General features: G+C 43.8%; 9 non-coding genes and 1 pseudogene across 9 annotated transcripts; all 10 read left to right on the forward strand.

Annotated features, from left to right (window-relative positions):
- Window positions 1-1,507: 1,507 nt before the first annotated feature.
- On the forward strand, window positions 1,508-1,717 carry LOC141177965 (U2 spliceosomal RNA; annotated as a pseudogene).
- A 1,115-nt stretch (window positions 1,718-2,832) lies between these two features.
- On the forward strand, window positions 2,833-3,023 carry LOC141177572 (U2 spliceosomal RNA). The gene has a single exon (XR_012254155.1). It is a non-coding gene; the product is annotated as a U2 spliceosomal RNA (small nuclear RNA).
- Window positions 3,024-4,138: 1,115 nt separating this feature from the next.
- On the forward strand, window positions 4,139-4,329 carry LOC141177573 (U2 spliceosomal RNA). Its single transcript, XR_012254156.1, has one exon. It is a non-coding gene; the product is annotated as a U2 spliceosomal RNA (small nuclear RNA).
- A 1,115-nt stretch (window positions 4,330-5,444) lies between these two features.
- Window positions 5,445-5,635, forward strand: LOC141176918 (U2 spliceosomal RNA). Its single transcript, XR_012253561.1, has one exon. It is a non-coding gene; the product is annotated as a U2 spliceosomal RNA (small nuclear RNA).
- Window positions 5,636-6,750: 1,115 nt separating this feature from the next.
- On the forward strand, window positions 6,751-6,941 carry LOC141176920 (U2 spliceosomal RNA). The gene has a single exon (XR_012253563.1). It is a non-coding gene; the product is annotated as a U2 spliceosomal RNA (small nuclear RNA).
- A 1,115-nt stretch (window positions 6,942-8,056) lies between these two features.
- Window positions 8,057-8,247, forward strand: LOC141176921 (U2 spliceosomal RNA). The gene has a single exon (XR_012253564.1). It is a non-coding gene; the product is annotated as a U2 spliceosomal RNA (small nuclear RNA).
- Window positions 8,248-9,362: 1,115 nt separating this feature from the next.
- LOC141176922 (U2 spliceosomal RNA) lies at window positions 9,363-9,553 on the forward strand. The gene has a single exon (XR_012253565.1). It is a non-coding gene; the product is annotated as a U2 spliceosomal RNA (small nuclear RNA).
- A 1,115-nt stretch (window positions 9,554-10,668) lies between these two features.
- Window positions 10,669-10,859, forward strand: LOC141176923 (U2 spliceosomal RNA). Its single transcript, XR_012253566.1, has one exon. It is a non-coding gene; the product is annotated as a U2 spliceosomal RNA (small nuclear RNA).
- Window positions 10,860-11,974: 1,115 nt separating this feature from the next.
- On the forward strand, window positions 11,975-12,165 carry LOC141176924 (U2 spliceosomal RNA). Its single transcript, XR_012253567.1, has one exon. It is a non-coding gene; the product is annotated as a U2 spliceosomal RNA (small nuclear RNA).
- A 1,115-nt stretch (window positions 12,166-13,280) lies between these two features.
- On the forward strand, window positions 13,281-13,471 carry LOC141176926 (U2 spliceosomal RNA). Its single transcript, XR_012253569.1, has one exon. It is a non-coding gene; the product is annotated as a U2 spliceosomal RNA (small nuclear RNA).
- The last annotated feature ends 4,242 nt before the right edge of the window (window positions 13,472-17,713 follow it).

Genomic DNA, 17,713 nt, shown 5'->3' on the forward strand with positions numbered 1-17,713 from the left:
GTGTGATGATTCCTGGGAGTAATGGAAAGGATGTGAGAATTCTAGGTTACATGGATGATGTAGTGATTGTGAGTGGGAATATGGCTGCGATGAGTAGGGCAAGGTTGATATTAAGTTTGTTTTGTAGTGTCTCAGCTTTTAAGGTCAATTGGACTAAGAGTTCCTTTAAATGTTTTGGTGAGAGGAATGTATGGATGAATGGTGTGAGGTGTGAGGATGGTGCAATAAAGGTGCTTGGGATTAAGTTTAATGATGATTTGAAAGGAAATGAGAGTTGGGAAGATTGTGGGGTGAGAGTGGTGCGCAAGTTGAATTTTTGGCGAATGAGAGAATTAACTCTGACTGGGAAAGTTCTGATTATTAAGGCGGTTATTTTGCCTATTTTGTTGTTTGTTGCGAATGTATATCCTGCTGCTTTTAAGAAAATTAGGAAAACTGAGAAATTCATCTTTAATTTTCTTTGGGGAAGTCGCATGGAGAAATTGAAACGGGAATATGTCTATAAGTTATGTGTAAATGGTGGTTTGGATTTTCCAAATATTGATTTCTTTGTAGGGATTAGTTACGTGAAAATGGTGGTGGTGGTTCTAGGGAAAAGTAATAAGTGTGCTTATATGATGAAGTATTCGGCTGGATGGATGCTTTATGGCTTAAAGTGGGTCAAAAGGGATGCTAGAGTGCCTGTTGCTTTTAAGTGTCCTGTATGGTATGGTTGTGTTGAGAAATTTGTAAGGAAGTATGATTTGTTGTCCGTTAACATGAGTGATTTTAGGCAAAAGAAGAAAGTCATTAGGATGGTGCGTGAGCGTGAGGTGGTATGTAATATCAATGGGTTGAGAGGGGAGGAAGTAACCGAGATGTGGAGAAAATTAAGTATAGATGGTGTGACTAACAGACAGAGAGATATCGCTTGGATGATATTGCATGACATTTTGCCTGTTAGAGATGTGCAAAAGAAGAGGGATTTAGTTAAATCTGAGGTATGCCCGAGGGATGGATGTGGTTTGAGAGAGCATGTTAGACATATGGTATGGGATTGTGATTTTGCATATGATGTATGGAAGGGTATAGGGGGACTTTGCAAGGAATTGGTGGGTGTAAAGTATGTTAATTGAAAACTTGCTATGTTTGGGATGGGTGCATGTAGTAGAATTAAGGATAGGATTTTATGGTTGTTGGTGGTGTGTGTAATTGAAAGTTTGTGGGATGCGAGGAATTTGTTAGTTTTTAAAAGGAAGAAAATGTCATTTAATGAATGTTTGAGATTGATTCTGTCACGTATGTATGTAATATACCTCTGGGATCAGGAACGTGGAAGTATTATAGATGCTGAAGGGATCTGGAAGTTTAAAAAGTGGAGGTTTTTGGTAAAGTTTAATTAGTAGTGTATAATGTACCTGATGATAAGGTTTGGTTTTATTTTTGATTATATACCAAGTGTGATGAAAGGCTAAGTGTCAATGAAAGGCTTTTGTAAGTCAATTTGATTGAGCTTATGCTCCGGCCTATCTGATTTGGTTAAAAAGAAAAAAAAAAAAAAAAAGAAAAAAAAAAAAAAAAAAAATCTGTTCTTATCAGTTTAATATCTGATACGTCCCCTATCTGGGGACCATATATTAAATGGATTTTTAGAACAGGGAGATGGAAAAAGAGCTTGCTCTGTCCACTCCACGCATTGACCTGGTATTGCAGTATCTCCAGGACCGGTGCACCCCTTCTTTAATGCAGTTTCTAAAATCAGAAAGAATTGAATTCAATGTTTTTTGTTCATTTTGCTTGTTTGTCGGATTTTGGGATGGACTCTTTGGCTTTGCTTTTCTTCTCCTCATTGGATTTTTCATGTTCAAAGTTGCAGAAGCCAGATTACAAGCTCATTTTGGTTCAACTTCAGCAACTGTGCATTGCATTGCCATGTAATGTGATGCAATGCTATCTTTCTAGCTCTCCCTTTTTACTTCCTTTTGGATAAACAGACATATTAGGCAAGCATTTTGGAGCTTTCACCTAAATAACTACAGGTGGTGAGATAAGCTGCACAATATAATTGATCGTTCAGTATATTGTTGCACACACACCATCTATTTAGCAAATGCCCTTGTTATCAACAGCAGCCTTTTAAACTCACCTGAGCTAACAGGTATGTGCGCTGGTTACTCTGCTGCGCTTAAAATTTCTTTTTTGGTTTGCTACAATGCCTTTTCTGAAACGTTGTCTCCTTCTGCTGGAACACTGACTTCTTTCATTTAATGCCTGCAGACTATAAAAGAGAACCCAACCCAAAAAGTTTGGTTGATTAGTCTGTGGCATTCTGTTAAACTGTTGCTTATGGCGGTCTCTGTGAGCTTCTCAGCGACATTCAGCCAGCCAGGTATCCTGCCTGCAGTAGATGGAATGTGGCAATGGAACGCTGGCTGCGCGTGTCATAATAGGCTCTGAGCCTTTATATACCTGTGCACAGCAGCAGCCACCTTCAGTCTGCTGCTGGACAGCCAGCAGCAGCAGCAGCAGGAGAGGTATGTAATCAGGAGCCCTCCTGCTAAGGGTAGACAGCTGCTCGTTCCACCCCACCCCCCGCCTTAATTGGTTCTCCTCCCTTCCAACGGTGTTGAGGCGGGTGGGAACAGCAGGGGGTGAAGGTGCTGTGTTTAAAGAGGTGGAGTTATGCAGATCTAAAACGTGTGGATTGCAGCAGCAGCAAGCCGAAAAGTGCAGGCATGTAAGGGATCTAGAGGTTGACAACATGTCTTCTTAACGGGAGTCCAGGAGCTCATCTCCACAAATGGACTTTTCAGGATCCTTGGGTGGCTCCGTAGTTTGAAACCAATTCTGGTTATCGCTTCTCGGCCTTTTGGCTAAGATCAAGTGTAGTATCTGTTCTTATCAGTTTAGTATCTGATACGTCCCCTATCTGGGGACCATATATTAAATGGATTTTTAGAGCAGGGAGATGGAAAAAGAGCTTGCTCTGTCCACTCCACGCATTGACCTGGTATTGCAGTATCTCCAGGACCGGTGCACCCCTTCTTTAATGCAGTTTCTAAAATCAGAAAGAATTGAATTCAATGTTTTTTGTTCATTTTGCTTGTTTGTCGGATTTTGGGATGGACTCTTTGGCTTTGCTTTTCTTCTCCTCATTGGATTTTTCATGTTCAAAGTTGCAGAAGCCAGATTACAAGCTCATTTTGGTTCAACTTCAGCAACTGTGCATTGCATTGCCATGTAATGTGATGCAATGCTATCTTTCTAGCTCTCCCTTTTTACTTCCTTTTGGATAAACAGACATATTAGGCAAGCATTTTGGAGCTTTCACCTAAATAACTACAGGTGGTGAGATAAGCTGCACAATATAATTGACCGTTCAGTATATTGTTGCACACACACCATCTATTTAGCAAATGCCCTTGTTATCAACAGCAGCCTTTTAAACTTACCTGAGCTAACAGGTATGTGCGCTGGTTACTCTGCTGCGCTTAAAATTTCTTTTTTGGTTTGCTACAATGCCTTTTCTGAAACGTTGTCTCCTTCTGCTGGAACACTGACTTCTTTCATTTAATGCCTGCAGACTATAAAAGAGAACCCAACCCAAAAAGTTTGGTTGATTAGTCTGTGGCATTCTGTTAAACTGTTGCTTATGGCGGTCTCTGTGAGCTTCTCAGCGACATTCAGCCAGCCAGGTATCCTGCCTGCAGTAGATGGAATGTGGCAATGGAACGCTGGCTGTGCGTGTCATAATAGGCTCTGAGCCTTTATATACCTGTGCACAGCAGCAGCCACCTTCAGTCTGCTGCTGGACAGCCAGCAGCAGCAGCAGCAGGAGAGGTATGTAATCAGGAGCCCTCCTGCTAAGGGTAGACAGCTGCTCGTTCCACCCCACCCCCCGCCTTAATTGGTTCTCCTCCCTTCCAACGGTGTTGAGGCGGGTGGGAACAGCAGGGGGTGAAGGTGCTGTGTTTAAAGAGGTGGAGTTATGCAGATCTAAAACGCGTGGATTGCAGCAGCAGCAAGCCGAAAAGTGCAGGCATGTAAGGGATCTAGAGGTTGACAACATGTCTTCTTAACGGGAGTCCAGGAGCTCATCTCCACAAATGGACTTTTCAGGATCCTTGGGTGGCTCCGTAGTTTGAAACCAATTCTGGTTATCGCTTCTCGGCCTTTTGGCTAAGATCAAGTGTAGTATCTGTTCTTATCAGTTTAGTATCTGATACGTCCCCTATCTGGGGACCATATATTAAATGGATTTTTAGAGCAGGGAGATGGAAAAAGAGCTTGCTCTGTCCACTCCACGCATTGACCTGGTATTGCAGTATCTCCAGGACCGGTGCACCCCTTCTTTAATGCAGTTTCTAAAATCAGAAAGAATTGAATTCAATGTTTTTTGTTCATTTTGCTTGTTTGTCGGATTTTGGGATGGACTCTTTGGCTTTGCTTTTCTTCTCCTCATTGGATTTTTCATGTTCAAAGTTGCAGAAGCCAGATTACAAGCTCATTTTGGTTCAACTTCAGCAACTGTGCATTGCATTGCCATGTAATGTGATGCAATGCTATCTTTCTAGCTCTCCCTTTTTACTTCCTTTTGGATAAACAGACATATTAGGCAAGCATTTTGGAGCTTTCACCTAAATAACTACAGGTGGTGAGATAAGCTGCACAATATAATTGACCGTTCAGTATATTGTTGCACACACACCATCTATTTAGCAAATGCCCTTGTTATCAACAGCAGCCTTTTAAACTCACCTGAGCTAACAGGTATGTGCGCTGGTTACTCTGCTGCGCTTAAAATTTCTTTTTTGGTTTGCTACAATGCCTTTTCTGAAACGTTGTCTCCTTCTGCTGGAACACTGACTTCTTTCATTTAATGCCTGCAGACTATAAAAGAGAACCCAACCCAAAAAGTTTGGTTGATTAGTCTGTGGCATTCTGTTAAACTGTTGCTTATGGCGGTCTCTGTGAGCTTCTCAGCGACATTCAGCCAGCCAGGTATCCTGCCTGCAGTAGATGGAATGTGGCAATGGAACGCTGGCTGTGCGTGTCATAATAGGCTCTGAGCCTTTATATACCTGTGCACAGCAGCAGCCACCTTCAGTCTGCTGCTGGACAGCCAGCAGCAGCAGCAGCAGGAGAGGTATGTAATCAGGAGCCCTCCTGCTAAGGGTAGACAGCTGCTCGTTCCACCCCACCCCCCGCCTTAATTGGTTCTCCTCCCTTCCAACGGTGTTGAGGCGGGTGGGAACAGCAGGGGGTGAAGGTGCTGTGTTTAAAGAGGTGGAGTTATGCAGATCTAAAACGCGTGGATTGCAGCAGCAGCAAGCCGAAAAGTGCAGGCATGTAAGGGATCTAGAGGTTGACAACATGTCTTCTTAACGGGAGTCCAGGAGCTCATCTCCACAAATGGACTTTTCAGGATCCTTGGGTGGCTCCATAGTTTGAAACCAATTCTGGTTATCGCTTCTCGGCCTTTTGGCTAAGATCAAGTGTAGTATCTGTTCTTATCAGTTTAATATCTGATACGTCCCCTATCTGGGGACCATATATTAAATGGATTTTTAGAACAGGGAGATGGAAAAAGAGCTTGCTCTGTCCACTCCACGCATTGACCTGGTATTGCAGTATCTCCAGGACCGGTGCACCCCTTCTTTAATGCAGTTTCTAAAATCAGAAAGAATTGAATTCAATGTTTTTTGTTCATTTTGCTTGTTTGTCGGATTTTGGGATGGACTCTTTGGCTTTGCTTTTCTTCTCCTCATTGGATTTTTCATGTTCAAAGTTGCAGAAGCCAGATTACAAGCTCATTTTGGTTCAACTTCAGCAACTGTGCATTGCATTGCCATGTAATGTGATGCAATGCTATCTTTCTAGCTCTCCCTTTTTACTTCCTTTTGGATAAACAGACATATTAGGCAAGCATTTTGGAGCTTTCACCTAAATAACTACAGGTGGTGAGATAAGCTGCACAATATAATTGACCTTTCAGTATATTGTTGCACACACACCATCTATTTAGCAAATGCCCTTGTTATCAACAGCAGCCTTTTAAACTCACCTGAGCTAACAGGTATGTGCGCTGGTTACTCTGCTGCGCTTAAAATTTCTTTTTTGGTTTGCTACAATGCCTTTTCTGAAACGTTGTCTCCTTCTGCTGGAACACTGACTTCTTTCATTTAATGCCTGCAGACTATAAAAGAGAACCCAACCCAAAAAGTTTGGTTGATTAGTCTGTGGCATTCTGTTAAACTGTTGCTTATGGCGGTCTCTGTGAGCTTCTCAGCGACATTCAGCCAGCCAGGTATCCTGCCTGCAGTAGATGGAATGTGGCAATGGAACGCTGGCTGCGCGTGTCATAATAGGCTCTGAGCCTTTATATACCTGTGCACAGCAGCAGCCACCTTCAGTCTGCTGCTGGACAGCCAGCAGCAGCAGCAGCAGGAGAGGTATGTAATCAGGAGCCCTCCTGCTAAGGGTAGACAGCTGCTCGTTCCACCCCACCCCCCGCCTTAATTGGTTCTCCTCCCTTCCAACGGTGTTGAGGCGGGTGGGAACAGCAGGGGGTGAAGGTGCTGTGTTTAAAGAGGTGGAGTTATGCAGATCTAAAACGCGTGGATTGCAGCAGCAGCAAGCCGAAAAGTGCAGGCATGTAAGGGATCTAGAGGTTGACAACATGTCTTCTTAACGGGAGTCCAGGAGCTCATCTCCACAAATGGACTTTTCAGGATCCTTGGGTGGCTCCGTAGTTTGAAACCAATTCTGGTTATCGCTTCTCGGCCTTTTGGCTAAGATCAAGTGTAGTATCTGTTCTTATCAGTTTAATATCTGATACGTCCCCTATCTGGGGACCATATATTAAATGGATTTTTAGAACAGGGAGATGGAAAAAGAGCTTGCTCTGTCCACTCCACGCATTGACCTGGTATTGCAGTATCTCCAGGACCGGTGCACCCCTTCTTTAATGCAGTTTCTAAAATCAGAAAGAATTGAATTCAATGTTTTTTGTTCATTTTGCTTGTTTGTCGGATTTTGGGATGGACTCTTTGGCTTTGCTTTTCTTCTCCTCATTGGATTTTTCATGTTCAAAGTTGCAGAAGCCAGATTACAAGCTCATTTTGGTTCAACTTCAGCAACTGTGCATTGCATTGCCATGTAATGTGATGCAATGCTATCTTTCTAGATCTCCCTTTTTACTTCCTTTTGGATAAACAGACATATTAGGCAAGCATTTTGGAGCTTTCACCTAAATAACTACAGGTGGTGAGATAAGCTGCACAATATAATTGACCTTTCAGTATATTGTTGCACACACACCATCTATTTAGCAAATGCCCTTGTTATCAACAGCAGCCTTTTAAACTCACCTGAGCTAACAGGTATGTGCGCTGGTTACTCTGCTGCGCTTAAAATTTCTTTTTTGGTTTGCTACAATGCCTTTTCTGAAACGTTGTCTCCTTCTGCTGGAACACTGACTTCTTTCATTTAATGCCTGCAGACTATAAAAGAGAACCCAACCCAAAAAGTTTGGTTGATTAGTCTGTGGCATTCTGTTAAACTGTTGCTTATGGCGGTCTCTGTGAGCTTCTCAGCGACATTCAGCCAGCCAGGTATCCTGCCTGCAGTAGATGGAATGTGGCAATGGAACGCTGGCTGCGCGTGTCATAATAGGCTCTGAGCCTTTATATACCTGTGCACAGCAGCAGCCACCTTCAGTCTGCTGCTGGACAGCCAGCAGCAGCAGCAGCAGGAGAGGTATGTAATCAGGAGCCCTCCTGCTAAGGGTAGACAGCTGCTCGTTCCACCCCACCCCCCGCCTTAATTGGTTCTCCTCCCTTCCAACGGTGTTGAGGCGGGTGGGAACAGCAGGGGGTGAAGGTGCTGTGTTTAAAGAGGTGGAGTTATGCAGATCTAAAACGCGTGGATTGCAGCAGCAGCAAGCCGAAAAGTGCAGGCATGTAAGGGATCTAGAGGTTGACAACATGTCTTCTTAACGGGAGTCCAGGAGCTCATCTCCACAAATGGACTTTTCAGGATCCTTGGGTGGCTCCGTAGTTTGAAACCAATTCTGGTTATCGCTTCTCGGCCTTTTGGCTAAGATCAAGTGTAGTATCTGTTCTTATCAGTTTAATATCTGATACGTCCCCTATCTGGGGACCATATATTAAATGGATTTTTAGAACAGGGAGATGGAAAAAGAGCTTGCTCTGTCCACTCCACGCATTGACCTGGTATTGCAGTATCTCCAGGACCGGTGCACCCCTTCTTTAATGCAGTTTCTAAAATCAGAAAGAATTGAATTCAATGTTTTTTGTTCATTTTGCTTGTTTGTCGGATTTTGGGATGGACTCTTTGGCTTTGCTTTTCTTCTCCTCATTGGATTTTTCATGTTCAAAGTTGCAGAAGCCAGATTACAAGCTCATTTTGGTTCAACTTCAGCAACTGTGCATTGCATTGCCATGTAATGTGATGCAATGCTATCTTTCTAGCTCTCCCTTTTTACTTCCTTTTGGATAAACAGACATATTAGGCAAGCATTTTGGAGCTTTCACCTAAATAACTACAGGTGGTGAGATAAGCTGCACAATATAATTGACCTTTCAGTATATTGTTGCACACACACCATCTATTTAGCAAATGCCCTTGTTATCAACAGCAGCCTTTTAAACTCACCTGAGCTAACAGGTATGTGCGCTGGTTACTCTGCTGCGCTTAAAATTTCTTTTTTGGTTTGCTACAATGCCTTTTCTGAAACGTTGTCTCCTTCTGCTGGAACACTGACTTCTTTCATTTAATGCCTGCAGACTATAAAAGAGAACCCAACCCAAAAAGTTTGGTTGATTAGTCTGTGGCATTCTGTTAAACTGTTGCTTATGGCGGTCTCTGTGAGCTTCTCAGCGACATTCAGCCAGCCAGGTATCCTGCCTGCAGTAGATGGAATGTGGCAATGGAACGCTGGCTGCGCGTGTCATAATAGGCTCTGAGCCTTTATATACCTGTGCACAGCAGCAGCCACCTTCAGTCTGCTGCTGGACAGCCAGCAGCAGCAGCAGCAGGAGAGGTATGTAATCAGGAGCCCTCCTGCTAAGGGTAGACAGCTGCTCGTTCCACCCCACCCCCCGCCTTAATTGGTTCTCCTCCCTTCCAACGGTGTTGAGGCGGGTGGGAACAGCAGGGGGTGAAGGTGCTGTGTTTAAAGAGGTGGAGTTATGCAGATCTAAAACGCGTGGATTGCAGCAGCAGCAAGCCGAAAAGTGCAGGCATGTAAGGGATCTAGAGGTTGACAACATGTCTTCTTAACGGGAGTCCAGGAGCTCATCTCCACAAATGGACTTTTCAGGATCCTTGGGTGGCTCCGTAGTTTGAAACCAATTCTGGTTATCGCTTCTCGGCCTTTTGGCTAAGATCAAGTGTAGTATCTGTTCTTATCAGTTTAATATCTGATACGTCCCCTATCTGGGGACCATATATTAAATGGATTTTTAGAACAGGGAGATGGAAAAAGAGCTTGCTCTGTCCACTCCACGCATTGACCTGGTATTGCAGTATCTCCAGGACCGGTGCACCCCTTCTTTAATGCAGTTTCTAAAATCAGAAAGAATTGAATTCAATGTTTTTTGTTCATTTTGCTTGTTTGTCGGATTTTGGGATGGACTCTTTGGCTTTGCTTTTCTTCTCCTCATTGGATTTTTCATGTTCAAAGTTGCAGAAGCCAGATTACAAGCTCATTTTGGTTCAACTTCAGCAACTGTGCATTGCATTGCCATGTAATGTGATGCAATGCTATCTTTCTAGCTCTCCCTTTTTACTTCCTTTTGGATAAACAGACATATTAGGCAAGCATTTTGGAGCTTTCACCTAAATAACTACAGGTGGTGAGATAAGCTGCACAATATAATTGACCTTTCAGTATATTGTTGCACACACACCATCTATTTAGCAAATGCCCTTGTTATCAACAGCAGCCTTTTAAACTCACCTGAGCTAACAGGTATGTGCGCTGGTTACTCTGCTGCGCTTAAAATTTCTTTTTTGGTTTGCTACAATGCCTTTTCTAAAACGTTGTCTCCTTCTGCTGGAACACTGACTTCTTTCATTTAATGCCTGCAGACTATAAAAGAGAACCCAACCCAAAAAGTTTGGTTGATTAGTCTGTGGCATTCTGTTAAACTGTTGCTTATGGCGGTCTCTGTGAGCTTCTCAGCGACATTCAGCCAGCCAGGTATCCTGCCTGCAGTAGATGGAATGTGGCAATGGAACGCTGGCTGCGCGTGTCATAATAGGCTCTGAGCCTTTATATACCTGTGCACAGCAGCAGCCACCTTCAGTCTGCTGCTGGACAGCCAGCAGCAGCAGCAGCAGGAGAGGTATGTAATCAGGAGCCCTCCTGCTAAGGGTAGACAGCTGCTCGTTCCACCCCACCCCCCGCCTTAATTGGTTCTCCTCCCTTCCAACGGTGTTGAGGCGGGTGGGAACAGCAGGGGGTGAAGGTGCTGTGTTTAAAGAGGTGGAGTTATGCAGATCTAAAACGCGTGGATTGCAGCAGCAGCAAGCCGAAAAGTGCAGGCATGTAAGGGATCTAGAGGTTGACAACATGTCTTCTTAACGGGAGTCCAGGAGCTCATCTCCACAAATGGACTTTTCAGGATCCTTGGGTGGCTCCGTAGTTTGAAACCAATTCTGGTTATCGCTTCTCGGCCTTTTGGCTAAGATCAAGTGTAGTATCTGTTCTTATCAGTTTAATATCTGATACGTCCCCTATCTGGGGACCATATATTAAATGGATTTTTAGAACAGGGAGATGGAAAAAGAGCTTGCTCTGTCCACTCCACGCATTGACCTGGTATTGCAGTATCTCCAGGACCGGTGCACCCCTTCTTTAATGCAGTTTCTAAAATCAGAAAGAATTGAATTCAATGTTTTTTGTTCATTTTGCTTGTTTGTCGGATTTTGGGATGGACTCTTTGGCTTTGCTTTTCTTCTCCTCATTGGATTTTTCATGTTCAAAGTTGCAGAAGCCAGATTACAAGCTCATTTTGGTTCAACTTCAGCAACTGTGCATTGCATTGCCATGTAATGTGATGCAATGCTATCTTTCTAGCTCTCCCTTTTTACTTCCTTTTGGATAAACAGACATATTAGGCAAGCATTTTGGAGCTTTCACCTAAATAACTACAGGTGGTGAGATAAGCTGCACAATATAATTGACCTTTCAGTATATTGTTGCACACACACCATCTATTTAGCAAATGCCCTTGTTATCAACAGCAGCCTTTTAAACTCACCTGAGCTAACAGGTATGTGCGCTGGTTACTCTGCTGCGCTTAAAATTTCTTTTTTGGTTTGCTACAATGCCTTTTCTGAAACGTTGTCTCCTTCTGCTGGAACACTGACTTCTTTCATTTAATGCCTGCAGACTATAAAAGAGAACCCAACCCAAAAAGTTTGGTTGATTAGTCTGTGGCATTCTGTTAAACTGTTGCTTATGGCGGTCTCTGTGAGCTTCTCAGCGACATTCAGCCAGCCAGGTATCCTGCCTGCAGTAGATGGAATGTGGCAATGGAACGCTGGCTGCGCGTGTCATAATAGGCTCTGAGCCTTTATATACCTGTGCACAGCAGCAGCCACCTTCAGTCTGCTGCTGGACAGCCAGCAGCAGCAGCAGCAGGAGAGGTATGTAATCAGGAGCCCTCCTGCTAAGGGTAGACAGCTGCTCGTTCCACCCCACCCCCCGCCTTAATTGGTTCTCCTCCCTTCCAACGGTGTTGAGGCGGGTGGGAACAGCAGGGGGTGAAGGTGCTGTGTTTAAAGAGGTGGAGTTATGCAGATCTAAAACGCGTGGATTGCAGCAGCAGCAAGCCGAAAAGTGCAGGCATGTAAGGGATCTAGAGGTTGACAACATGTCTTCTTAACGGGAGTCCAGGAGCTCATCTCCACAAATGGACTTTTCAGGATCCTTGGGTGGCTCCGTAGTTTGAAACCAATTCTGGTTATCGCTTCTCGGCCTTTTGGCTAAGATCAAGTGTAGTATCTGTTCTTATCAGTTTAATATCTGATACGTCCCCTATCTGGGGACCATATATTAAATGGATTTTTAGAACAGGGAGATGGAAAAAGAGCTTGCTCTGTCCACTCCACGCATTGACCTGGTATTGCAGTATCTCCAGGACCGGTGCACCCCTTCTTTAATGCAGTTTCTAAAATCAGAAAGAATTGAATTCAATGTTTTTTGTTCATTTTGCTTGTTTGTCGGATTTTGGGATGGACTCTTTGGCTTTGCTTTTCTTCTCCTCATTGGATTTTTCATGTTCAAAGTTGCAGAAGCCAGATTACAAGCTCATTTTGGTTCAACTTCAGCAACTGTGCATTGCATTGCCATGTAATGTGATGCAATGCTATCTTTCTAGCTCTCCCTTTTTACTTCCTTTTGGATAAACAGACATATTAGGCAAGCATTTCGGAGCTTTCACCTAAATAACTACAGGTGGTGAGATAAGCTGCACAATATAATTGACCTTTCAGTATATTGTTGCACACACACCATCTATTTAGCAAATGCCCTTGTTATCAACAGCAGCCTTTTAAACTCACCTGAGCTAACAGGTATGTGCGCTGGTTACTCTGCTGCGCTTAAAATTTCTTTTTTGGTTTGCTACAATGCCTTTTCTGAAACGTTGTCTCCTTCTGCTGGAACACTGACTTCTTTCATTTAATGCCTGCAGACTATAAAAGAGAACCCAACCCAAAAAGTTTGGTTGATTAGTCTGTGGCATTCTGTTAAACTGTTGCTTATGGCGGTCTCTGTGAGCTTCTCAGCGACATTCAGCCAGCCAGGTATCCTGCCTGCAGTAGATGGAATGTGGCAATGGAACGCTGGCTGCGCGTGTCATAATAGGCTCTGAGCCTTTATATACCTGTGCACAGCAGCAGCCACCTTCAGTCTGCTGCTGGACAGCCAGCAGCAGCAGCAGCAGGAGAGGTATGTAATCAGGAGCCCTCCTGCTAAGGGTAGACAGCTGCTCGTTCCACCCCACCCCCCGCCTTAATTGGTTCTCCTCCCTTCCAACGGTGTTGAGGCGGGTGGGAACAGCAGGGGGTGAAGGTGCTGTGTTTAAAGAGGTGGAGTTATGCAGATCTAAAACGCGTGGATTGCAGCAGCAGCAAGCCGAAAAGTGCAGGCATGTAAGGGATCTAGAGGTTGACAACATGTCTTCTTAACGGGAGTCCAGGAGCTCATCTCCACAAATGGACTTTTCAGGATCCTTGGGTGGCTCCGTAGTTTGAAACCAATTCTGGTTATCGCTTCTCGGCCTTTTGGCTAAGATCAAGTGTAGTATCTGTTCTTATCAGTTTAATATCTGATACGTCCCCTATCTGGGGACCATATATTAAATGGATTTTTAGAACAGGGAGATGGAAAAAGAGCTTGCTCTGTCCACTCCACGCATTGACCTGGTATTGCAGTATCTCCAGGACCGGTGCACCCCTTCTTTAATGCAGTTTCTAAAATCAGAAAGAATTGAATTCAATGTTTTTTGTTCATTTTGCTTGTTTGTCGGATTTTGGGATGGACTCTTTGGCTTTGCTTTTCTTCTCCTCATTGGATTTTTCATGTTCAAAGTTGCAGAAGCCAGATTACAAGCTCATTTTGGTTCAACTTCAGCAACTGTGCATTGCATTGCCATGTAATGTGATGCAATGCTATCTTTCTAGCTCTCCCTTTTTACTTCCTTTTGGATAAACAGACATATTAGGCAAGCATTTTGGAGCTTTCACCTAAATAACTACAGGTGGTGAGATAAGCTGCACAATATAATTGACCTTTCAGTATATTGTTGCACACACACCATCTATTTAGCAAATGCCCTTGTTATCAACAGCAGCCTTTTAAACTCACCTGAGCTAACAGGTATGTGCGCTGGTTACTCTGCTGCGCTTAAAATTTCTTTTTTGGTTTGCTACAATGCCTTTTCTGAAACGTTGTCTCCTTCTGCTGGAACACTGACTTCTTTCATTTAATGCCTGCAGACTATAAAAGAGAACCCAACCCAAAAAGTTTGGTTGATTAGTCTGTGGCATTCTGTTAAACTGTTGCTTATGGCGGTCTCTGTGAGCTTCTCAGCGACATTCAGCCAGCCAGGTATCCTGCCTGCAGTAGATGGAATGTGGCAATGGAACGCTGGCTGCGCGTGTCATAATAGGCTCTGAGCCTTTATATACCTGTGCACAGCAGCAGCCACCTTCAGTCTGCTGCTGGACAGCCAGCAGCAGCAGCAGCAGGAGAGGTATGTAATCAGGAGCCCTCCTGCTAAGGGTAGACAGCTGCTCGTTCCACCCCACCCCCCGCCTTAATTGGTTCTCCTCCCTTCCAACGGTGTTGAGGCGGGTGGGAACAGCAGGGGGTGAAGGTGCTGTGTTTAAAGAGGTGGAGTTATGCAGATCTAAAACGCGTGGATTGCAGCAGCAGCAAGCCGAAAAGTGCAGGCATGTAAGGGATCTAGAGGTTGACAACATGTCTTCTTAACGGGAGTCCAGGAGCTCATCTCCACAAATGGACTTTTCAGGATCCTTGGGTGGCTCCGTAGTTTGAAACCAATTCTGGTTATCGCTTCTCGGCCTTTTGGCTGAGACCAAGTGCTTCACAGCAGGAGATTTCAGTTGAAGGGCACTCAGGTACCCCTCTCCTTGGCCTGGCAGGATCGTCCACTTCGGTGGGCTTCACCTGCCTGCTGCTATTAGGGAGAGGGATTAGTCCTAGGGTAACGGGCAGCGATCCCCCAGCCTTCAGGTGCTTTATCTCAAAGCTCTGAAGGCGCAGATTGCAGGCGGTTGCAATTTGCATTTTGTTGCGCCATACCATGGAGGTTGACCCCAACCTCGTGCCTCTATATGCGAGGCTTAAGAACACCATAAGGGTCCGATTTACGGCTGGTGGTTCCGATATACGGAATCTGGGATATGTAGTCCAGGACGTGCTTGAGAAACTGCTCCACGTCAGAACCAACGAAATCCTTTCTATCCAGGATTATCCTCGACGTGGAGATTATGATGTAACCTTTACTGGCGAAGGTATTTTCAAAGATGTTTTGTCCAGAGTTAAGTCGGTAGAAAATAGCCCTGGTCTAAAAGGGATTCAGATCATCGAGCACGTCCTGGATGAGGTAAAGATGGTGGTTGTGAAAATCTTCTCACCCTTCATAACAGCACCAGAGGTTATTTCCTTTTTGTCAGTTTATTTTAAAAGTGTGAAATTGATTGGGAAAGTGTTGAATGAGTTTAACATCTGGACCTCAAAATGGAAGTTTTTAGTAAAATGTGAAAGAGACCCTAAATTCCCTGGAGGTGTGAGACTTCCTCCAGCTCGATTTAAAATAGGGCAAACTAATGGGGATTTTTTTTTCTCAGGAATGCCACTTTTCTGTAGGTATTGTGGTCTCTATGGGCACTCTAAGGATAGTTGTGGTGCCACTTGTAGAAATTGTGCCAGTACTGAACATGACACAAAGGAGTGCCCAAATGAAAAAAAATGCTCTTTTTGTCGGACACCTGGTCATTTCTATTTTTCTTGCCCTCACAGGTTCAGAGAGGATGAACAAAAACAAAAGGAGAAGTCCAAGACATCCGAGAATGGACGGGCCAATCAGACCACCCCTCAGGAGGAGGAGCAACAACCTGGAGCCTCGGGAGGTGATAAGGGCGCTTCAACTAGTAACAATCCCTCCGAGTCAATGACAGGTAACTCACAGGAGCCCAGGAGCTGGCTGAAAGACCATAAGGAGGCTAAAAGGAAGGCTGAGAAAGATCATAAAGGGGCGGTCGGTAAGGCCAAAAAAGAGCGCCAAAAGGCTGACACCGAGCCCAAAATTCCCACTGGGTCTCACGAGAGCGAGGGCGGTACGTGGCATTTGTTGAGGTCTCATAATAAGAAAAAGAATGGTTCCGTGGAGGTGGCTAATAGGGAGGAGATGGATACATCCCCTCACGGGGGTGTAGACTCTGGAATCCCGAGGTCCCGGGGCTCTGCTGCTCCAGGTGGGGCCCCGAACCTGGCTGCCTCCGGGGACTCTGAGGCTCCGCCATGTGCGCAGCCTGCCCCTGTGTTACGACCCTCTGCGGGTCAGCAGGGGAGTGCGGAGCCTCTCGGAGACCCACCTGACGAGGACCTAAATGGTCAGCCTATGGAGACCCAGTGTAACCTTTCTCTCAATATCCTTCCGAGCTACACCCCAGTAGCGTCGGGTCTTAATTTAAGTGAATGTTCCTTCTCCGATGATGAAGACTCTTTGATAACGGTGGATTCAGAAGAGGGCGTTGGTGAAAGTCCAAGTGGTCTGATCCGTCCATCGGATAGGTAAAGTCCAGTTTTTGTTTCTTCCTAACCATTTGTTATGATGGCTGACATTAGTGGTGTTTCCCTCAATGTGAGAGGCATAGGATCCAAGACCAGAAGAGCTACTGTTTTACATTTTTTAACCTGTTTTACAGCTTCTGTTTTCTTTTTACAAGAATGTCATATCCCTCATAAGATTTCTTACAAAAAATATAAGGAAGAGTGGAAACATGGTCCATCGGTCTGGTCTGGATCAAATGCAACCGGATCAGCCGGGGTAGCTATACTTTTTAAGGGAAATGTGTCTATTGATTTTATCCAAGATATTTTACCGGGTCGTATTCTTTTAGTTAAGGCTTTTATTGATGGGACAAGATGGCAGTTTTTAAATTTTTATGGGTCACCTGATAAAAATGAAAGGGCTGATATGCTGGAAATTTTACCTTTATTTATTAACATTTCTGAACCTTTTATCCTGGCAGGTGATTTTAATTGTATTTTAAAAGGCGAAAGCCGACGCTCCGGTTCCGTGAGTAGAAATTATGACAAAACGTCTGGAATGTTAAGCAATATTATAAATGATTGTAAATTAACTGATGTGTATAAAGAATGTAACAAGGATAGCCCTATAGATGCTGGTTTCACCTGGAGCAATTCTACATGTAGCTCCAGGATAGATTTTGTTTTAGGTTCAGAAAAAATACTGCCAGTGAAATGTGAAGTTTTAACTAATATTCTCTCAGATCACAAGGTTTTATCTTTTAGAGTGAGGATTAATGGAAAGAAGAAATGTGGTAAGAAATCTTGGAAATTGAATGTGTCCCTTTTAAAAGATCCACAAATTTTATCGGATTTTATTGAGTTTTATGTAAACTGTAGAAAAAGGAAAAACCCCAATATTTCTTTTAGCTCCTGGTGGGATAGAATGAAAATAAACATTAAAGATTTCTTTATAAAGAAAAGCATACAAAAAGCTAAAGAAAAGTTTGAGATCTATAATTTTCTTAATATCAGGTTACAGACATTGTACAAATTCAAAGACAATGGTCTGGATGTAGGTAATGATATATTGAGTCTTAAAGGAGAAATTTCAAAGTGGTTGGAACAAAAAGGAAAAGAACTGATTTTTCGTTCAAAGGTAAAACACGTAGAAGAGGATGAGACTTGTTCCAGGTATTTTTTTAAGAAAAACAAACAGGCGAAAACAATAATTGATAACATAGATGGAGATAATAATATCAACGTTATATTGGATAAGGTAAATGTCTATTTTAATGATCTTTTTAATGTAAAAACTGTAGACCATGATTTAATACACACTTTCCTGGGGGAGATCAAGTCCACCCTAGATGCTGATGCCCAAAGTTTTTTATCCCAACCTCTATGTGAGGAAGAGATTTT

This window comes from Phyllobates terribilis, unplaced genomic scaffold (assembly GCF_046119375.1).
Source record: "Phyllobates terribilis strain yellow unplaced genomic scaffold, ASM4611937v1 Scaffold_27__1_contigs__length_16484149, whole genome shotgun sequence".
Lineage (NCBI taxonomy): Eukaryota > Metazoa > Chordata > Amphibia > Anura > Dendrobatidae > Phyllobates > Phyllobates terribilis.